The sequence below is a fragment of the Botryllus schlosseri genome, chromosome 6, assembly GCF_051294905.1.
Source record: "Botryllus schlosseri isolate E-star chromosome 6, Bs_hap1, whole genome shotgun sequence".
NCBI classification, from domain to species: Eukaryota; Metazoa; Chordata; class Ascidiacea; order Stolidobranchia; family Styelidae; genus Botryllus; species Botryllus schlosseri.
Window position 1 is genome coordinate 1,605,247 of NC_137241.1, and position 21,799 is coordinate 1,627,045.

Genomic DNA, 21,799 nt, shown 5'->3' on the forward strand with positions numbered 1-21,799 from the left:
GTAGGACATTATGGTAATGCACCATGCTAAATTTCATCACACATCTAATGATGGAGCACCTTTAAAACTAACGCAGTCGAATACCGACTTTTACGCATATCTGTTTTGCGCGAACATAGCATATACCTATACATAGTCAATTTTAATAGCAGAATTACCGTGTTAAACATTGAATTCCCACCTTGAAAGTTGGTACGCGGTTATAGGAGATTATAACAATGCACCATACCAAATCCCATCACACATTTCATGATGGAACAACTTTAAAACTAACGCGGCTCTACATCGACTTTTTGCGTACATCTGTTTCGTGGGAGCGTATAGCACGTAGCCTACCCATACATAGCCAACTTTAATAACGGAATTACCATGCTTAACATTGAATCCCAACTCGAAACTTGATACGTAGTTATAGAACATTATGGCAATTCATCATGCTAAATTTCATCACACATCTAATGATGGAACACCTTTGAAACTATCGCAGTCGAATACCAACTTTTACGCATATCTGTTTTTCGTGAACATAGCATATACCCATACATAGTCAATTTTAATAACAGAATTAGCATGCTAAACATTAAATTCTCACCTTGAACGTTGATACGCGGTTGTAGGACATAATACCAATGCACCTTACCAAATTTCGTCAGACATTTCATGATGTAACACCTTTAAAACCAACGCAGTTCTATACAGACTTTTGGCTAAATCTGTTTTTCCGTAGCGTAGCACGTACCTATACATAGTCAACTTTATTAACGGATTTAGCATGTTAATAATCGACATAGTTTTAAATAAAATACGGAATATAAACTAATCGAAAAATTCGGTAACCAATTTCGCGTAGGCTATGCATGCATACAAATGAGGAAAGTTACATCAACGCGTGTTAAAGTAGCTGTATCGAGTTATCGAATGATTTTCTCCTTAAATCAAAACAACTAGAATGTATAACTAAATTAAAAAACGTATCTAAATGAGCTCCAGGGCATTGTGATTATGCTGCATACCAAATTTCATCACACATTTCATGATGGAACAACTTTAAAACTAACGCAGTTCTATAGCAACTTTTGCCTAAATCTGTTTTCGGTAGCGTGTACATATACATAGTCAGATTTAATAACAGAATTATCATGCTAATATGTGACTCCTCACCTTGAAACTTTATACGTAGTTGTAGGACATTGTGATTATGCAGCAAACCAAATTTCCTCACGCATTTCATAATGGAACAACTTTAAAACTAACGCGGTTCTACATCGACTATTGCGTACATCTGTTTTGCGTGGGGGGCGTATAGCACGTACCTATACATAGTCAACTTTAACAACGGAATTACCATGCTTAACATTGAATCCCAACTCGAAACTTGATACGTAGTTGTAGGACATTATGGTAATGCACCATGCTAAATTTCATCACACATCTAATGATGGAGCACCTTTAAAACTAACGCAGTCGAATACCGACTTTTACGCATATCTGTTTTGCGCGAACATAGCATATACCTATACATAGTCAATTTTAATAGCAGAATTACCGTGTTAAACATTGAATTCCCACCTTGAAAGTTGGTACGCGGTTATAGGAGATTATAACAATGCACCATACCAAATCCCATCACACATTTCATGATGGAACAACTTTAAAACTAACGCGGCTCTACATCGACTTTTTGCGTACATCTGTTTCGTGGGAGCGTATAGCACGTAGCCTACCCATACATAGCCAACTTTAATAACGGAATTACCATGCTTAACATTGAATCCCAACTCGAAACTTGATACGTAGTTATAGAACATTATGGCAATTCATCATGCTAAATTTCATCACACATCTAATGATGGAACACCTTTGAAACTATCGCAGTCGAATACCAACTTTTACGCATATCTGTTTTTCGTGAACATAGCATATACCCATACATAGTCAATTTTAATAACAGAATTAGCATGCTAAACATTAAATTCTCACCTTGAACGTTGATACGCGATTGTAGGACATAATAACAATGCACCATACCAAATTTCGTCAGACATTTCATGATGTAACACCTTTAAAACCAACGCAGTTCTATACAGACTTTTGGCTAAATCTGTTTTTCCGTAGCGTAGCACGTACCTATACATAGTCAACTTTAATAACGGATTTAGCATGTTAATAATCGACTCCCCACCTTGAAACTCGGTACGCAGTTGTAAGACATTATGACAATGCACCATGTCAAATTTTGTTACGCATTTCATGATTGAACAACTTTAAAACTAACGCAGTTCCATACCGACTTTTGCGAGTGCGTAGCACGTACCTATATGCATACTCAACTTTCATAACGGAATTACCGAGCTAAACATTGAATGCGCAACTTGAAGATTGGTTCACAGGTGTAGGGCAGTATGACAATGGAACACATCAAATTTCATCACACATTTCATGATGGAACACCTTTAAAACTAACGCAGTTCTATACCAACTTCGCGTGAATCTGCTTGCGGGAGCGTAGCACGTACCTATGCGTGATCAACTTTAGTGATGGAATTACATATGTAATTAAGTTTCAACACTTTTACAATGATTCGTCTTGCTTCCTATAACACCCCACTCGAGAAAATGCGTCGTAGGATATAGATGAAACTAGCACCACTCATCAAGACCGCTGAAAACAGTACATTTCAACATTTAGTAGCAGTAAATTTCTAGTAAAGTACAAGACGTGATGATTTCCGAGTGAGTTAAAAAGTAAGTATTGCAGGTATAGTTTACCTGAAAACCGAATACTCTGAAATAGAAGTAGATGCAGTGTAAATAGTTAATCACTTAATTAAGTTTAGTGCAAGCAGATAAAACCTATACTTGAGTAGTACAAAATGCACGAGTACTTCGCTATCGCCTCCCTCCACGTAATAAGTGTCTACGGTTTAAGACTGCTTTTACCGATACTCGTCGGTTTCAGTTTTAGATAGAATTCGGAAACCAAATAATTTCATAAACATAAGCTAATTTAATGAATTTACTCGAATGTACTATGCCGCGCTGATAAGATTAATTATAATATACTTATCATGTTACAGCGATTTTTCTAGCGTAGAAATCTTTAAAATGTAGTAAGCAGGCCAAATGAAGATATTCGTTGAGCTGAATAAACATAAAAAATACTCTAGACTACTTTATCGGTACTTTACAGTTACAGTTTTAGATAAAATTTGTCCCTTTCACCTATAATTACAACTCCTCGCTATCTAAACATGTTTAGAATATATTATTTGCGATGATACGAACCCGTGAAGTACTCAAGTTGCTTTTCGTAGGATATAGATGAAACTGACAACACTCACCAAGACCAGTGATCCACTGAAAAAAGTACATTGTAGCAGTAAAGTCCTACTAAAGTACAAGAAGTAATGATTTCCCAGTTAGTTAAAAAGTAAGTATTGAGGTATAGTTTGCTCGAAAAAGCGAAAAACTCTGAAATAGAAGTAGATGCAGTGTAAATAGGTAATCACTTCATTAAGTATAGCGCAAGCAGGCCAAACCTATACTTAAGTACTGCAAATGTACAAGTACTTCGCTATGTTCTCCCTCCACGTAAAAAGTGACTAGGTTTTAGAGTACTTTATCGGTAATCGACAGTTTCAGTGTTAGATAAAATTTGGTAAGACTTTAAATTTTAAAGTAGTTTGAGCTTACGTTTGTATCACCTTGACAAGTAACATTATCAGACATGAAAATGATACTATCACCGAATATAGAAGTTAACACGCGTCAATGTGCTTCGGAATTCACGAGAAATTGCTTGAGAAGTATATTGTTGTATACACAATAGTGGAGAGAATATTTAAAATGTAGTAAGCAGGCCGATGGGTATTCGTTTAGTTGTATAGACATAAAAAACATTCCCGCGCGCTCTTAAACAAAACACTTCCTAACCCTACCACCTAATACTAAGACGCGCGCGGGAATGTTTTTTTATGTCTATACAACTAAACGAATACCCATCGGCCTGCTTACTACATTTTAAATATTCTCTCCACTATTGTGTATACAACAATATACTTCTCAAGCAATTTCTCGTGAATTCCGAAGCACATTGACGCGTGTTAACTTCTATATTCGGTGATAGTATCATTTTCATGTCTGATAATGTTACTTGTCAAGGTGATACAAACGTAAGCTCAAACTACTTTAAAATCTAAAGTCTTACCAAATTTTATCTAACACTGAAACTGTCGATTACCGATAAAGTACTCTAAAACCTAGTCACTTTTTACGTGTAGGGAGAACATAGCGAAGTACTTGTACATTTGCAGTACTTAAGTATAGGTTTGGCCTGCTAGCGCTATACTTAATGAAGTGATTACCTATTTACACTGCATCTACTTCTATTTCAGAGTTTTTCGCTTTTTCGAGCAAACTATACCTCAATACTTACTTTTTAACTAACTGGGAAATCATTACTTATTGTACTTTAGTAGGACTTTACTGCTACAATGTACTTTTTTCAGTGGATCACTGGTCTTGGTGAGTGTTGTCAGTTTCATCTATATCCTACGAAAAGCAACTTGAGTACTTCACGGGTTCGTATCATCGCAAATAATATATTCTAAACATGTTTAGATAGCGAAGAGTTGTAATTATAGGTGAAAGGGACAAATTTTATCTAAAACTGTAACTGTAAAGTACCGATAAAGTAGTCTAGAGTATTTTTTATGTTTATTCAGCTCAACGAATATCTTCATTTGGCCTGCTTACTACATTTTAAAGATTTCTACGCTAGAAAAATCGCTGTAACATGATAAGTATATTATAATTAATCTTATCAGCGCGGCATAGTACATTCGAGTAAATTCATTAAATTAGCTTATGTTTATGAAATTATTTGGTTTCCGAATTCTATCTAAAACTGAAACCGACGAGTATCGGTAAAAGCAGTCTTAAACCGTAGACACTTATTACGTGGAGGGAGGCGATAGCGAAGTACTCGTGCATTTTGTACTACTCAAGTATAGGTTTTATCTGCTTGCACTAAACTTAATTAAGTGATTAACTATTTACACTGCATCTACTTCTATTTCAGAGTATTCGGTTTTCAGGTAAACTATACCTGCAATACTTACTTTTTAACTCACTCGGAAATCATCACGTCTTGTACTTTACTAGAAATTTACTGCTACTAAATGTTGAAATGTACTGTTTTCAGCGGTCTTGATGAGTGGTGCTAGTTTCATCTATATCCTACGACGCATTTTCTCGAGTGGGGTGTTATAGGAAGCAAGACGAATCATTGTAAAAGTGTTGAAACTTAATTACATATGTAATTCCATCACTAAAGTTGATCACGCATAGGTACGTGCTACGCTCCCGCAAGCAGATTCACGCGAAGTTGGTATAGAACTGCGTTAGTTTTAAAGGTGTTCCATCATGAAATGTGTGATGAAATTTGATGTGTTCCATTGTCATACTGCCCTACACCTGTGAACCAATCTTCAAGTTGCGCATTCAATGTTTAGCTCGGTAATTCCGTTATGAAAGTTGAGTATGCATATAGGTACGTGCTACGCAATCGCAAAAGTCGGTATGGAACTGCGTTAGTTTTAAAGTTGTTCAATCATGAAATGCGTAACAAAATTTGACATGGTGCATTGTCATAATGTCTTACAACTGCGTACCGAGTTTCAAGGTGGGGAGTCGATTATTAACATGCTAAATCCGTTAATAAAGTTGACTATGTATAGGTACGTGCTACGCTACGGAAAAACAGATTTAGCCAAAAGTCTGTATAGAACTGCGTTGGTTTTAAAGGTGTTACATCATGAAATGTCTGACGAAATTTGGTATGGTGCATTGTTATTATGTCCTACAATCGCGTATCAACGTTCAAGGTGAGAATTTAATGTTTAGCATGCTAATTCTGTTATTAAAATTGACTATGTATGGGTATATGCTATGTTCACGAAAAACAGATATGCGTAAAAGTTGGTATTCGACTGCGATAGTTTCAAAGGTGTTCCATCATTAGATGTGTGATGAAATTTAGCATGGTGAATTGCCATAATGTCCTATAACTACGTATCAAGTTTCGAGTTGAGATTCAATGTTAAGCATGGTAATTCCGTTATTAAAGTTGGTTATGTATGGGTAGGCTACGTGCTATACGCTCCCACAAAACAGATGTACGCAAAAAGTCGATGTAGAGCCGCGTTAGTTATAAAGTTGTTCCATCATGAAATGTGTGATGGGATTTGGTATGGTGCATTGTTATAATCTCCTATAACCGCGTACCAACTTTCAAGGTGGGAATTCAATGTTTAACACGGTAATTCTGCTATTAAAATTGACTATTTATAGGTATATGCCATGTTCACGCAAAACAGATATACGTAAAAGTCGGTATTCGACTGCGTTAGTTTTAAAGGTGTTCCATCATTAGATGTGTGATGAAATTTAGCATGGTGCATTGCCATAATGTCCTACAACTACGTATCAAGTTTCTAGTTGGGATTCAATGTTAAGCATGGTAATTCCGTTGTTAAAGTTGACTATGTATAGGTACGTGCTATACGCCCCCACGCAAAACAGATGTACGCAAAAAGTCGATGTAGAACCGCGTTAGTTTTAAAGTTGTTCCATTATGAAATGCGTGAAGAAATTTGGTATGCTGCATAATCACAATGTCCCACAACTACGTACCAAGTTTCAAGGTGAGGAGTCACATATTAGCATGATAATTCTGTTAATAAATCTGACTATGTATATGTACACGCTACCGAAAACAGATTTAGGCAAAAGTTGCTATAGAACTGCGTTAGTTTTAAAGTTGTTCCATCATGAAATGTGTGATGAAATTTGGTATGCAGCATAATCACAATGCCCTGGAGCTCATTTAGATACGTTTTTTAATTTAGTTATACATTCTAGTTGTTTTGATGTAAGGAGAAAATCATTCGATAACTCGATACAGCTACTTTAACACGCGTTGATGTAACTTTCCTCATTTGTATGCATGCATAGCCTACGCGAAATTGGTTACCGAATTTTTCGATTAGTTTATATTCCGTATTTTATTTAAAACTATGTCGATTATTAACATGCTAAATCCGTTATTAAAGTTGACTATGTATAGGTACGTGCTACGCTACGGAAAAACAGATTTAGCCAAAAGTCTGTATAGAACTGCGTTGGTTTTAAAGGTGTTACATCATGAAATGTCTGACGAAATTTGGTAAGGTGCATTGGTATTATGTCCTACAACCGCGTATCAACGTTCAAGGTGAGAATTTAATGTTTAGCATGCTAATTCTGTTATTAAAATTGACTATGTATGGGTATATGCTATGTTCACTAAAAACAGATATGCGTAAAAGTTGGTATTCGACTGCGATAGTTTCAAAGGTGTTCCATCATTAGATGTGTGATGAAATTTAGCATGATGAATTGCCATAATGTTCTATAACTACGTATCAAGTTTCGAGTTGGGATTCAATGTTAAGCATGGTAATTCCGTTATTAAAGTTGGCTATGTATGGGTAGGCTACGTGCTATACGCTCCCACAAAACAGATGTACGCAAAAAGTCGATGTAGAGCCGCGTTAGTTTTAAAGTTGTTCCATCATCAAATGTGTGATGGGATTTGGTATGGTGCATTGTTATAATCTCCTATAACCGCGTACCAACTTTCAAGGTGGGAATTCAATGTTTAACACGGTAATTCTGCTATTAAAATTGACTATGTATAGGTATATGCTATGTTCGCGCAAAACAGATATGCGTAAAAGTCGGTATTCGACTGCGTTAGTTTTAAAGGTGCTCCATCATTAGATGTGTGATGAAATTTAGCATGGTGCATTACCATAATGTCCTACAACTACGTATCAAGTTTCGAGTTGGGATTCAATGTTAAGCATGGTAATTCCGTTGTTAAAGTTGACTATGTATAGGTACGTGCTATACGCCCCCACGCAAAACAGATGTACGCAATAGTCGATGTAGAACCGCGTTAGTTTTAAAGTTGTTCCATTAGGAAATGCGTGAGGAAATTTGGTATGCTGCATAATCACAATGTCCTACAACTACGTATCAAGTTTCAAGGTGAGGAGTCACATATTAGCATGATAATTCTGTTATTAAATCTGACTATGTATATGTACACGCTACCGAAAACAGATTTAGGCAAAAGTTGCTATAGAACTGCGTTAGTTTTAAAGTTGTTCCATCATGAAATGTGTGATGAAATTTGGTATGCAGCATAATCACAATGCCCTGGAGCTCATTTAGATACGTTTTTTAATTTAGTTATACATTCTAGTTGTTTTGATGTAAGGAGAAAATCATTCGATAACTCGATACAGCTACTTTAACACGCGTTGATGTAACTTTCCTCATTTGTATGCATGCATAGCCTACGCGAAATTGGTTACCGAATTTTTCGATTAGTTTATATTCCGTATTTTATTTAAAACTGAAACTGTTAAGTATTACTTAAAGTGTTATAAAATGTGAAAAAGTGTACAAGTAGAATTATTATTATGTCATGAACAAGTAGTTTACAAATTCATACGATTTTTCTTGTTGCGTTCCGGGATATAATGTAATTTTCCGCTCTTTTTTATTTTTTATTTTTTCAATAAAATTAGTATTCATTTTACAAAAAACGTCGTGTAAAGATAAAGTACTTGAACACTAAACCCGTAACACAGTGGCGCAATAGCCCAGATCAGTCCAAGCTTAGGAGAGTAGATGACTTCTGCAGTGCCATTCAGTGCTCCACCGCCTATCCAAGATGCTGCATATATGTCAAACATACACGCGGTCAATATCAATCTATTATACTGAGTTTTGGCATCGGTTTCAATAACCTGTCATTGTGCAAATTCCTAATGGTCTTAGTATGAACCGACATGCATTCGACTTGTGGAAAAATGTGTCGCACACTATTTCACCGAGATTACAACTCTTTCACGGTTCACAACTTGATATATCAACTTCACAGGGTAGTTCGGATTCTCAGGTAGACTTGGATCGTGATCCGGATCTCGGAATATAGTAAAATCTGGGTATGTAGTTTAATTACTCACTCACTACTCTATATGTTGGTGGTGGTCATACCCTGCAAACTTTTTTTTGCTGCGAACGTAGTGTTTCACCTTACATCAGTTGGTTCAATGTATGTACCGGGTTGTGAAAACTGTCGCTGTTTTGACTATGTGTCACAATCAATACTAAATACGAGAATTCGTTACTCGTCGAAACGCCGCAGTCAGACATCGTTAACAGCGATTCCGTGTATGGCAATCTTGAGTTCAATTGCGGTTTTGTGATGTTAACCAAGCGGCTGTGTTTCTGTGGTGTGAAGACTGAATTCATGTTGTTTCCCCGCAAGAGTGCGATGTCTATTTCACACCTAGAGCAATTATAAAACGCATCTTCGAAACTTTTGGTCTAGTTCATCCGCTTGCATTTCGAAACGGACCATCACGACAAGACTTTCAATTTTTTGCATAAATGAATGAATTTGATCAATTATATTTGTCCTTTTGGTTTATTTTTATTAAAATTAGTATACATTATACAAAAACGCCGTGTAAAGGTAAAGTACGAATACAAGTACAAGTTGAGATTTAAAAGTAAGTAGGTGTTTATGTTCGTAGACTAATCCCACTTCTACGTAACGATTTTTCAGTAAGTAGTTATGTTTCAAGGCTACTTTTACTTCTATTTAACGAGTTTTCATACAAATCTGCTTTCTTTAATAACTTTCATCTTTTTCATCAGTGAGCGAAGGTAATACCGGTGTTAACTCCATGGTCAGATGCGAGATAACAGCGACTCAGAGCTCATTTAGATACCTAAGCTACTTTTAAATTAGTACTCGAGTATTGCTGCAATTATACCGCCAGATAGTTATAGCCAGAGGGTTTCGATGCTGAGGTACTTGTACAATGCACATTTTGGAGAGATTAAGTAAAGCAATGATCTCAGATAAATCCATTAAATTAAGGTAGAAGTAGCTATTTACGAATAAAAGTTAGTATTCTAGTTCTATATTTCTGTTTAATACTGAAAATGTCATGAAGTTGAAGCAATCTGAAATCATAAGCACTTTAGTATTAGCTACAGGTACATATACGCGAAAAGCTACTTAAGTATTCTGATGGAGTGCAAATACTTGTTTACTTATCAACTTTGAAGGCTTGCGCAGTTTGTGGTGTGATACGCAAAATTAGTGTGTTCAAATCAGACATGTCGTAAACATAGTGATGTTGCATTAGTCCTAAACACACATGATAGAATATCAAGGAAAAGTATCATCTAACGTATAATGAATGTTATTTATTTCTCGGAAGCACGTCATTATCAAAACATAGTGATCGGAATTATCGCAGAGCAATACCGATTTTGCGTAAATTCCGTTATGCGTCTTACTACGTTACTAGGGATTATGTAGTTAGTTACGAAATTAGGTGTGCTATCTTCCCAATCGGTATGGAACAACATCAAAATCATCACAAAGCAATATCGACAAAATCTGCTTACTTTTATAACTTTATATTTTGTGAAGTAGAGAGTAGTTTAAGGTTATGTTTGTCTAACCTTGGCGAGTGCTATTGTCACACTCGATCACCATCTTCAAATCATGGCTATCTCAATGATGTTGACTAAATTTTCGGCTTCAGAACGTGTTAATTAGACCTAATCGTTTTAACGCTGGGGTTCGCGTACAGGCATCGATAGAGTTTGTATAAATAAAGCCCTGCGAATCGCACGCCTACGGCTATAGTTCGTTCGATTATTTTCACCTTGGGATTCGCGTATATGCTACTAAGCTGTTACGACTTTAGAAAATTCTACAAGACTATTCGGAACGCGCACATGCGAGTGATTTGTTTCCGTAGCTCCGAACTGGAGAATCGCTTGCCTGCGTCTAATGAAAATAAGTCGTAAAATGTGGAGGCTGCAGAGACAGTAACTTGTATACATAAAATCAAGTTTAAAATATGGACGGATGAGTTATCTCTGAGCAATAGAGTAATATAACCGCCTATAGTTTAGTGGGGTATTGCTATAATGTATATCCAAACAATCGTTGCAGACTCTGAATGTTACCTAGGTCCTTATCACAAAAAATCATGCATCAGAAGCGTAGGGGTTCATATTATCAAGTCGCAGCGCTCAAAATCGCATTTTATATTAAGTAATTAGTGATGATGTGTAGAATTTTGATATTAATAATATTATCCGGAGAATATAAACTTACATAGACATCATAGTTTTCGCATTTATGTATAATCTGAATAGGAATTTAAATACATAGTCCTAAATACACATAATAGAAAATCTGTCGATTCTAGCCAAGGTAAGTTTTGACGCAGCAATCATAAGTCGTAAAATGTGGAAACTGCAGAAACCGTAACTTGTACACATAAAATCAAGTTTAAAAAATATGGACGGATGATATTAGTCCTAAATACACATAATAGAATATCTGAGACAAGTATCAAGATGCGGCAATCAATGCTGTGATGATATAGCAATGGATGGATGATGTGGCACTATAGGCGTGGCGCTTGATGATGTGGCACAGATGACGTAGCAGATGAATGTTCCCTTAGGGCATGAAAATGGGCGTGGCAATTAGGATGACGTGGCGCTCTCTGATTGGACGGTCTATAACCCAGATACCCTTACTACTATTAGGGCTGTAACCCAGTCAAGAGGCTCCGAGTCACAAGTCAATCTCACTTTCATAGTTTTGACTCGAGTCAAGTCGAGTCATTTTCAATTCACAATTGAGTCAAGTCCAAGTCACCGAGCAGACGGTTGAGTCCGAATCATGGTATTATGACTCGAGTACGAGTCCAAGTCACACTCAAGTCAACACTGTTTGGTGATATTGAATGATTTGGATTTATGATTTGCTAATTTTCCTCACTTTGAGCAGTTTCTTGTCGCATTGTCAAGTACCAGGATCAATAGACGAACTTCCAACAGGGTGGTCACTTTACTGTTCTTCGAAATTACGATGACCAGTCGGTTTTGGCCGTTTTATAGTCTTGAGTCATATGACTTGGTTCGAGTCATGCACAATGACTACAGTCCAAGTCGAGTCAATACCCAGATTGTCTCGAGTCGTTTCGTTTCCGATTTTGAGAAAATGACTCGAGTCAAGTCGAGTTATCAGAAAACGGTGAGCCGAGTCAAACTCGAGTCTGGTCAACCCTGCTATATATCAACGTACCTCTATTGTTGGCCAAATGCATGCGCAAACTTGAGGAAAAAAAATCGCGAGACCAGTAAATTTGTGGATACTGATTTTTCACAGCAGTTATATTAGCGATTGGTGCATGGTAAGCCGAAAACACAAATGGAAGTGTGGGGGTCTGTTGAGTCAAACCTTCCAGAATTTGTTTGATTGGGACCAAGACCATGGTTTTTGGAGGTCTACAAAGTGTTATTACAGCACTGCTAGAAACAAACACTCGGTGCCGCCCGTCTTATTCTCTTAGTCAACAGGTGTTTGCGCGGTAAAAATGACCATTTGTAATCATCGGGCAGATTTATCCTAAGGGGGGAATTTTGGCTAAAATTTCGGCCAAGGGAGGCACGAGATGAAAAAGGTTGGGAACCACTGCACTAGACCATCACGTTTACTAGTAGTCGTATGTCTTACGGGGGATCATTGGCTTGAAATGGCCTTGGGCTTATGTTAAACATATGATAGCCCCATGGACTTCATTTTAGGCAGGGTTGGGCAGGGCTGGAAGTTATCACCACTAATACACGACCATTATCCAAAGTGGAACTGTGCCAAAACTACCTTTAGACGTGGTACTAATGCGTATGTTTTATTTTAGCATCAGGATAATCTTCCAACCACAGTCAAGGGTATGTCCATATTATACGGAATCCGCGCTTAAAGCAGTTCTACCCCATGTCATAAATTTACCTGTCAGAGGGAATGTACCAATCAGGATCGTATCTGACTTCCAGCTTGTAAAAACCCCACGACATGAGACCCGCTACTCCGAGAGAAAGGCATATTGCGAATATCGCGAAAGGAATATTGCTTACGATTCGTCCAATACCATCTTCAAATAACCTATGGACAACCTGAAAACGTTTCAATGAATGAGAGATTCGGGAATCGCACATTAAAGAAGTGCAAAACAACATAAACGTTACTTCGAGGGGTTGTTAATAACGAAATTCTTTTTTTCGGAGTATGTAAGTAGATTTTGCCGATACTTGCTTATATGCTTGTATTTTCAAAATAATTTCACTTCTGCTTAAAATATTTTGACGCAAACCTATTTGTACTTTACACTTTGGCTTTTACAAAGTATGAAGCATCTTCGGGATCGGTATGTATCCCTTTCTGAGTGAAATTATCATATAAACCAACAGAATCAGCCCGTGACCCGTGATAGCTGAGTATACTATTTAGTAAAGTAGTCTAGAAGTGAAGTCGTTGTCATTTTACGTTGTCGCAAAGACACATCTTGAAATTTCGGGATTAACTCATGTATGATTTGCTATTAACTGTAAGCGACACTTTGACCAGATATACTTTTCAAAAGTGCCGAGTTGAAATGTGTACCATTTAGGCGACCTCAAAGAATAGAATGTCTCTTCTACAACAGATTGAAGATAATTTGGCAATTTTTGACCATGCCTATTTCATTGCACTTTGTGCCAATGCCGTGAGTTGATCTCGACATCACTAAGGTGACCAATGATCTGACCCTATTACGTCCTCCTTTAGGAGGATTTGTCCTCCGTTTCCAGAAATGTACCATGACCTCCTTTTGCGCAATTAATCCATCTTTATAGCTTCGAGAGTCAGGCAATCGTACAGAGACAACTAACCAATGCCATAATATAGGCTACGTCAGTGCTCTTCAACCTTTTTCGACGTGGTACACCCTTTTAACGTTTGCTCAAAACTCGTACACCCCTGTTCATTAGGGGTCTTCAAACATGACTATTTTCTCAAATCGTACTGGCTACTTGATAAAATTGTTAGGTTACCTAACTTAAGCCTACACACCAAATTTGGTTCAATTTAGGGTTAGTTCGGATATCAATAATTTTCACTATCCGGATAACGGATATATCCGGATATTTTGGAATTTATCTAACCGGTTAACCGGATAATAACTGTCAAGTGAGACAATCGATTTCATTAGGTCTGCATGTAAAACGGATCGCAAAATCATTACACAGTGTTATTGTAGAGTACCTACCTACGGGCGCAGTATGAGCGAATACGAGAAAAACCACGCAAATTTGATGTTCACTGCTTCTGTAATGCCCTCTTTATAAAGCACAGATGCATCAATGGTGGGATCCTGTAGCCGGGACCGGAATTTTGTAACAAAGAGTCCACGTTCATTGAATGCTTTTTCAGCTTCCACAGAAGTGGGCTGAATAGAGAGCAGCGCTTCGTAGAGAGTCAAAAGGTTGGCAGGTCGTACGCCGAAAACTTCAACGGCTTTACATCCTTTTGACCATCCTTATGTTTAGGTTTGGAGTACTAGAAGGACGACTAGCTGATACTGGAATTGATGCCGACATGATACCTCGCTCTAATTCACGTGATCAGACACGCAGCCAGTCGAAAATGTAGGGGGATTGAAATAAAATCAGGGGGTTTCGATTTTTTTCGAATTAATCATCAGCGGAAATCAATTACGCTTGCACGCACGCACATATTTTTGCGAACATTCGATGTCATTCAGTTTCGCGGTGTCACTCTCAGAATCACTAATTAGAATACACTTAACGGCATATCGTCAACAAGCCATCGAGATATAGGAGCCAATGCATGCTGGGTCCGAGATGGTTAGGCCAGCGATTATATCGTTCGTAGGCCTATTGCAGATGCGATTGTGTTAGGTCAACGATAATGTCGTGAGCACCAAGCCAATGAAGATGCGATTGTGCAGGCCAGCGATGGAATAGTGTGTACACTGCACATGGCCTATTGCAGATGCGATTCTTCAATCCAGTGGAACTATCGGCTTGTTGAAGACACGATAAATCAGGCCAGAGACGATAGCCGAGCGCGCGGCAATCAATGGCCTAATTTAACGATTTTCTCAGCAGGAGATCGCGTCACATTACATTGTGCAATGTGTACGGACGTATCTCGCTAATTGGCAACACGCTTCTCGTTAATCGGCCGCGCCAACACTGAATACGACTTATTGAAGCTTACTAAAACGTGTAAAATGCATTAGCAATGATTCTTTTTTATCCGGTTAACCGGCAGAAAAATATCCGGATATCAGATAGTGAAAATACCTGCGGTTAACCGGTTAACCGGTTAACCGTTATCCGGATAATCCAACCCTAGACTTCAATTCCAACTAGTAGCCGCCTTGCTACGGGAGAGGAAAGTTTCTATTTACTATACAAAAATAAATAACGAAAAATTTGAAATTTTTCTGTTCACCCTATGAAAGTATTAGGTTCTCTATAAAAACTATGTTCTTCAAATTTGGTTCAATTCCGACCAATAGAAGCGGAGTTATTGCCGTCAAAAAAATTGGATTGGAATAAAATAGTATTTGGTCACAGAGTCGCAGCCAGTTAGGCAGCCCGCCACGCAAATTTGGGCTTACCATATTTTGGAAATCTAAAAAGAGGACACTTTTTCAGAAATTTGTGACTTGCAAAACCAGGGAAGAATTCTAAAAAACCGGTGAATTTTTCCCACTTGGTGATCGGTTGACTGAAATAAAAGGTCGTCTTTCCGCTCAGAGCTCAAAATACCGTTTTTCTCTCCGCATTGCTAGGTGCATGACTAAAAAAAGGTCAACGTTTCACTCAGAGCTAAAATCACAGTTTTTCACTCCGAAATACCCGCCGGAGCGTCACTTCTGTGCTGATTTACGGCATATCACTCGCAATTTGCACTAAATCTGACCTGAATTTTCAAAAAAGAGGACAAAATCTCAAAAAAAGGGGACAAAAGGGCGTCCTCCGAGGACACTTTCAAAATTGTCAAAAAAGAATACAAATCCTCTTAAAAGAGGACGTATGGTAACCTAACCCTACGCAAATTGGAATTTATTTCGTGTCAGAGCAAAAACAGCATGATACGAACGATAATCAACCTAAATGTAACAGTATTGGAGGGAGAGTAGGTAAAGCTAGTGCTGCAGAAGCGGTAATTCAGAGCAGCGATGATAGCAGGCGCACCAGCCTACTGCGCATCAGGCCTGCCACACACCACACAGAGTCGATGGTAGCACATGGGCTGCAAGAGATGTCAGTAACCTCAGATCGTATGCCGCTATACACAGTCCATTGTCGCTAATTTACATCACTTATAACAAAATACTAAATTGCAAATGTGTGGCGAAAGATTGGACATACAATCGGCATTTTAAAACAAAAGGGTTTCGATTTCAATGTGGAAGCTGTTTCGACCCTGGCTGGCTACGTCACTTCATTTATGTGCATTGCGGTATTTATTAGCGTCGGGTAGGAAGCACAGATTCAAAAAGTCTGAGCTATCGCGGCGGTTTCCTCAAAAATCCCTAAAATACAAATGACTAGCTGAAAACATGTTTGTTAACTGCATACTTTACAACACCAAACGGAACCATTGGTCTATTGCCGACGGCTAAATGAAGAGAAGAAATATTTGCTTATGACATCACAATCAAGCGGTGTACAGTATTACACTTGAGATAACATTGTACCATCATAGTCGTGCTGTAAACGACTATGGTACCATATTGCTCGTTAACCTGTGCGTCAACCCGTCTGTACTGACCTATAAACCTGCATTTGTGATAGCTAGCCATCGGCTCATTGTTACTCGGATCTGGTACACCCCTGTACACCCCATCCGAGTGGTACACCCTTTGCAAATTCTGGTACACCCCTGTACACCCCATCCGAGTGGTACACCCTTTGCAAATTCTGGTACACCCTAGGGTGTACGACCACCCCGGTTGAAGAGCACTGGGCTACGTGGAATCAGGATTTCGACGGCTAGGTTGACTCTAAATAAAACGGTCAACTCTAACCGATTATATATATGGGGACGGTTCATTCGCGAGTCGAGCCGTAAAATGACCTTTCTCTCTTCATTTTTGTCAGCCCGTCAATATTAGCTGTAAAATTTCCAAATCTCTCGTATTAATGAATGCTACTTCATCTTTTGTGAGTTGTAAAAATGGTCCTCTTTTTCGGTTCTCAGACTATGGTCCACTAAGCTTCACAGATATGTCATTGCCATCAACGTGCGTAGCTTTGTACTTCACGTTTCGTATGATGCGATACCGATCGAGGCACCAAGGCTTCTGGAGTTGGAAATAGTATCGAAACTACAATTCCTGTTGATAAATTCACTCTTAGCGGTAACGGGCGTATAGTTTCAGTACTCTAAAAACCATCTCTCACCACTCGACACGAATCAATAGAATTAATACTATATCCAGATTTGAGTACTCGTAGCATTGTGTATAGCCTTAATTACCAGTCGTTGACTACATTTCGATGGTTTGTAGTCTTCGTCGTGTTCGTAGCAACAAGCTAGACAAGCGTCGTAGCGATTCTCTTTTCGTTGATCGTCTATCACCACGCACGCAAGGAAAAAGGTACACTGTAACGGGATAAAGGGGATACAGTAAAGATGCGATTTTCTGTAGCACAACACCTACTTCCAGCACGAATAGGAGCACGATGCACATTGCTACGTACACGCTGAAAGACGAGAACGCGCCCAGTTCACTGGTAGCTCCCACGGCGAAAGCCACCAAATCAGTCATCGACGTTACAGTGATTGAAACACCAGCGCTCTGAAATAGATTCGTTCTTGAGCTGTACATTAGGGTTGTTCAAAAATAACTTTTTATCCAAATTTCACTGGCTCCCTGCTTTTAGCTTGCAAGAAGGCAATGTAATGTTTATTTACATCCTTGAGCCCTCTAATTTACTGGAATCAAAAGGTATTGCTACATATTTGAAATGAATTTGTCACCAATTCTGTTGAAAAACGTAAATTTCAGTATCAAAATAGTTAGATCAACGATGTGATTCGCAATTTTACCAAAGAAACAATGCAAGTTGGAAAGTACCAAGGAACAGCCGCAAACCGCGCCAAGACCTCAATAAATCTTATTCCGCACATGCATAACTAACTAAAAATTGTTCAATATGTTGTCAATATATTATGAATTGTATTTGTAAGCTTTTCCGCGAGGCATGTGCTGTTCGTTGTACTGTATTATCTGAATGAATATTTGAAATTCACAACCTGTAGAGTTTTCCCGGCTTTCTCGGCTAGCGGTAAATGCTTGCAATTGATATCATCGTCCACTGTGTCCCAAGCTTGTAAAATGACAAACATATCATCCACTCCGATTCCGATCACCAAGAACGGAACGACCAAGTGTATGTTAGTCCACGGTAGGCCGAAGCAGGAAGTCAATCCGATACCGGCGCTCATCGACAAGCCCGCAGATACACATCCCAATAAAGCTATGTATATTCTGTAGAAATAGAGACAATCTCGGTCAAAACCAGCTATAATGAGGGATTGCGATTGGCGCAGCACTTGGTTAAGCAAACCACCATTTCTATAACGGTTGTTGGTACGAGTATGGATCTAGGCGTAGACGTCTTAACGAAAAGTGAAAGAAAAGATCTGAAGAATTAGACATATGCAATGGAAGAGAATGTAAGAACGACGAGGCGCCAAAAGAAAAAATCAGAGGTGATCAGAATTACAATTATAGCAACACAGATTTTCCAAATTAAATTACAAATAAAATAACTGATTTCGCAAAAAACGTGGTGATTCAATTGAATTCTGAATTAGAACAAAAATCAATTCAAATTCATATCTAGTATGAGTTGAATCTCATAAGAATGCGTATGATAAATGTCTGCTGTCTATACACGGGGCCTGGATCGTTTCGCACCGTACAGTTATCCTGTAACATTTTAAGTAAAACAAAGAATACAAATTAGATTCGATCTATATTAATTGCAGGTCGCACTAATTGGTGTAATGAGACAATTATAATTATCTAGTTGTCCAAGTTTGAAGACAATTTTCATGTTATTTAGGACATAACCAAGACATATATGCCACATTGTTTATAATAGATAACAGCTATCTAATATACAGTAGCTCTTAACCTGTACCAATCTGGCAGACCCAAGTCTGAGCTGATTCACGATAACAACATTACACATTACCGTAAACTCCTGGTGAAAAAAATCGAGACGGACTCTCAGCCTTCCTGTGGCCACTTACTTGCCACGGATAATTTCGTGGCCGGCCACAGATATTCCGTGGCCGGCCCTGGAAAGTGCTATTCTATTGCCGGCGATGGTGATTTTCATGGCCGGCTACAATATATAAAGTTGGTAATGATGAGAAGTACTTGACGTGACCCAATCGTGCTCAAATGTATGATCAATTATGTTCTATTATGGGCGTATAGTAAATAGAACTAGGTGAGAGCGAGAGTTTAGCTCAGTTTATAAGCATTTTTACCCGAAATATCGGAAGAATAGCGATACAAAAAAACGATAGGAAGAAGTCGAAACGATCCGGCATAGTCTCTATATATCAATTAAAAACACACAAAATGATGCAAAGAATGTAATAAAAAGGGGATATCCGCTAAATGAAGCGAGAAATAATGGTGTAGAACAGTGGATCTCAACCTTTTTTGACACGCGCCCCCCTTGGAGATGGTCAAAAAAATCGCGCCCCCCTGACCCCCCTTGCATTTATCGTCATGTCAAAAAGAGCACATCATCTAATACAGAGGTGGGCAACGTTTTTGATAATCATGGTCGCATTTCGATTGCTTATGTGGCGTAAGGCCGCATTCCGGGGCATAGCCGCAATGAACAATCTGGACGCAAAATTCCTATGGTAAACTGTCCATATCCATTCCCGGTGAACTCCGGACTATTCTACTTTTCACAACGGCCTATTGTACGCACCGAAATCGCGAGTGGCAATGTTATGAATAGTTGCCGGGAGGTGAATATTGTCGCGCGGAGCGCGAAAATTTTTCAGGGCCGCGAACGAATTGTTATTTCTTGCCAATTCCCATTCCGGCTCAGATTAAGAAGGGCGCTACTGCATTAAAATCGAAAAATGAAGTCTTGTTGAATTGCGCGGAGGGCGAAGAAAATTGCAAGATTAATTAAAATCTCTCGAAAATGCGGGAGTGAATTCGTAATTGCAATTTGCATGTCTACGGCCGCTCAAATTCCCTTCTACGGCCGCAGGTTGCCCACCCCTGATCTAATAGTAAACATAAGGTATATCTTACGCCAATTTTGAATCTGCATTCCAGTTGTTGAGTCTTTTACATTGCTCATACATTTCTCCAAACTTGTTTGAAAATAACAAAAAACATTGAACAAGACATCCATCAATTTCAAGGTAGGTCACCCTGAGACTAATCCTGATGCTGGTAGTGAGTACAGAGAGCAAGGCGTCGTTCTGTCCTGCCAGGCTAAATTTGATCAGTTTTGGAAATTAATTAAATTGTGTTGATTTATAGCCTAATTGAGGGCGAAACCGGGCAACCTTTGTTGCATCTAAGTCTGTCTTAGGCAGTGCAGTTCGCAAGCTACTAACAAGAGCTGCCCAGCGCGACAAGCTTTAGGCTACTGTCAAAGCTGTGAAGCAATGAATGACTTACACCTGGGAATTGCTCTCTATATCTCCAAAGAACTTCAAAAATTTGCTCAAATGAAGTTGAAATCAGACTATACTCCGTTGAGCGCGGTTGCTAGAGTTTGTATTTTGCAAGCTTTCTTGAATATGGAATAAATTTCATCTTCATTAATCGTCTTCTCATAATGGATGTGAAACACATGTTCAGACACGTACAATTTATACTGACTTTGTCAATTGCTCGCGCCCCCCCCCTATACTGACTTCGTCAATTTCTCGCGCCCCCCCTGAGAGCCTCCCGCTACCCAGGTTGAGAACCCCTGGTATAGAAAGCTAGAAGCAACGAAGACACCAAAACTGGTAACTGATAGGTAAGTGTTGATTTGGATGTTTTTTTTTTGTTGTAGTAGAAATAGACTTAAATATTCGTCAGACACTCGTCACAGCTAATCGTTAGGGCTGGGCACAATGATTCGAGTACTCGAATCTGAATCGAGTATTAATTTTAATGATTCGAGTCGAGTAGTAAAAGACGATTTTTTCGAGTACCGAAATTATGCGCCCCTCGCCACCGAAAGTTAATTTATCATCGAGAATTATAGTTTCGATACTGATTTTCACTGTTGAAGCCTTGAAATCTTGATTGGCTGTATTGTAGCATACTAATCGTATCGTACAAAGATACCAACGTTACTGGAAATAGCACATTTCCGAAGTCATGACCATCCCACAACATTGTCACCAAGTAGAATGAAATCGGTGGTCGAAAAAATACCGAAGTATCTTTATTGTGATAGATAACAGGAACTATATTCTTCGCTGTCGCATAAAAGGTACATATTTGAACTTTGCCATATTACATTCTGTTATGACGTCATAAAGAGCGATACTCGATTACTCGACTCGAAGCATATTACGTGATTCAGAATCGAATCACTCATGTACTCGATTTTGCCCAGCCCTGCAATCGTAAGCAACTGTATCGAATTGGAAAAATACAATGTATACCAGATATCTGTCAGAAAATCTCTTTAAGATCCCCAAAAGCTGTGAGATTCACATGACATTAGGTGGCCGGCCACAGAACAGATCGCAGCTCGCTGTGGCCGGTGTTTCCCCCGTTCTGAGATTGATTTT

General features: G+C 38.6%; 1 pseudogene across 1 annotated transcript in view; it reads right to left on the reverse strand.

Annotated features, from left to right (window-relative positions):
• Window positions 1-21,799, reverse strand: part of LOC145440260 (patched domain-containing protein 3-like) — a 54,879-nt pseudogene that overhangs the window by 10,837 nt on the left and 22,243 nt on the right. The window contains exons 10-13 of the transcript XR_013915491.1: window positions 18,272-18,506; window positions 17,676-17,813; window positions 17,492-17,617; window positions 12,947-13,110 (exon numbers count right to left, since the gene is read on the reverse strand). The product of XR_013915491.1 is annotated as a patched domain-containing protein 3-like (transcript). The remainder of the gene's footprint in view (window positions 1-12,946; window positions 13,111-17,491; window positions 17,618-17,675; window positions 17,814-18,271; window positions 18,507-21,799) is intronic.